We start from the raw sequence: 2,081 nt of genomic DNA, 5'->3' as shown, positions 1-2,081 counted from the left end.
TGCACTGTTCAAGCATCAGATGATGGAAAATTGGTTTGTGTATTGCAAGCTTCATTGGAAGTCGGTATCATATCTTCAAAATCCGAATCAATCACGATCGGAATTGAATTTAGAACATACATCGGGTTTAATGGATGTTAATCGGAATTCATGATAGATGTGAAGTGGTTCAATTTTGACTTTTCCTAAGTCAAACGAGGTATTCTTGTGTTCCAACTTCAAGGTTGGGATTCCAGTGCTTTTGGAAGATGGTATTCATATGCTTGTTTATGCTGGGGAATATGATTTTATTTGCAATTGGTTAGGTAAGATACAAATTCCAATTTTGTTGGAATGGAATCACGAATTCCATTCTGTTGGAATCACATAAGTTGATGCTTGAAGAACGGACCACAAAATTGAAACGGACCACATTATTCTTTTAGAATGTATTATTCGTTGTTAGATTTTGATGTTTTATTTCCTGATTTGAAAGTTTTTTTAGTTTTATTCTTTAACAATAAATTTAATTCTTAACAATTGTTACCCATATTCTATAATAATTAATGTAATGTTTGTTTTTATTCTTCAATTGATGGTTCAAGAATTTGTTATTTTCCAAGAATAGATAATCTGACATTCTCATAAAATATCATTCTAACAGAATTATATTAGAATTATAATCTAATTAATTAAAAAAATGACAATTCAAAATTAAGAAAATCAAATATATCTAAAAATTCGAAACTTTTTATTAATTAAACTTGTGTTTCCTAATTAGTAACTTTTTGGTAATTTAAGAAAGTGAATGTTACCTATTTATGTATACAATAACACAATAATTACTTTGAATAGAATAACCTAAGCCTATATATATATATATATAATATATATATATATATATAGTATATATATATATATATTATATATATATATATATCTTAATTACCTTATAAAGCATTTTTGGTCAAATGCTGAATTTTAAGTCGTACAAACATACAATGCATTTTGTACAATCAATTTATGCATTAAAAAAGAATAGATACATATGGTCAATAGTTGAAAAGGTCAAATCTCTTATCCCCTATTCTTAGGCTATTTTGACCCGGTTCATTCCTTATCTCCGTATTTCCCCAAATCTCGCAATTTTCTGTTCACAAATCTTGGATATATATTGTTGACGTTTCCATTTTTAGGGTTTAATCCATCTTTCAGCATTCAACCACCATTGTCACATCCGTCGCTTGGCGCGGGTAAACGACTAGTGTGTGTGTGTGTGTATATATATATATATATATATATATATATATATATATATATATATATAACTTTTTAACTTTTTAAAACATATAAATAAAGGGAAAAATCTTGTATATAAAGAAATACCATTTAAAAAGAATCTAAATATAATGTTTAATTAAATAAATTTTTATTTTAAAAAATATAAATATGTTTATAATAATATATATATATATAATATATATATATATATATATATATATATATATATATATATATATATATATAGGTAAAATGTAAAAAAAGTATAAGTTTTAAGCAAGGTTCTAAAAAGTTCGTCATGGATCCGCCATGGCACGCCATAACTCCAAGGCTTGTACCTGCCGCCAAACTTTACCAAAATGCCGCCTTAACTCATATATGTGTATAAAATAGAAAAAATATTTGAAAATACATATGAAAATATTAAGTATATACAAAATTGACGCCTTAAGTCATGCCTTACAAACGACGTGGCTCGCCAAGGTTCAAAAAAGCTTGAGGCTTGACATTGCCGCCAAGTGACGCCTTACGTTATTTAGAACCTTGGTTTTAAGGTTTGATTTATGAACGTTATTTTATGATAATCTAGACACATGTTCTCATATGTAAGAATGACAAATGTAAAAATAAAAAAATTATATAGTTCGTATATTTACAAACATTAAAACGTATTTATGGTACCACCGTATTCTTTTACAAATTTAAGGGTTGTTACGTCAATATCTTAAAAACATACGATTACGTGACTAACTACCATCTAATAAAACTTTCAAATTACATGGTTAATGTATAACGGTGTATGAGCGTCATGGTGAAAGGAG

This window comes from Lactuca sativa, chromosome 1 (assembly GCF_002870075.4).
Source record: "Lactuca sativa cultivar Salinas chromosome 1, Lsat_Salinas_v11, whole genome shotgun sequence".
In the NCBI taxonomy this organism is placed as follows: domain Eukaryota; kingdom Viridiplantae; phylum Streptophyta; class Magnoliopsida; order Asterales; family Asteraceae; genus Lactuca; species Lactuca sativa.
Note: the sequence above shows the minus strand (reverse complement) of the source record.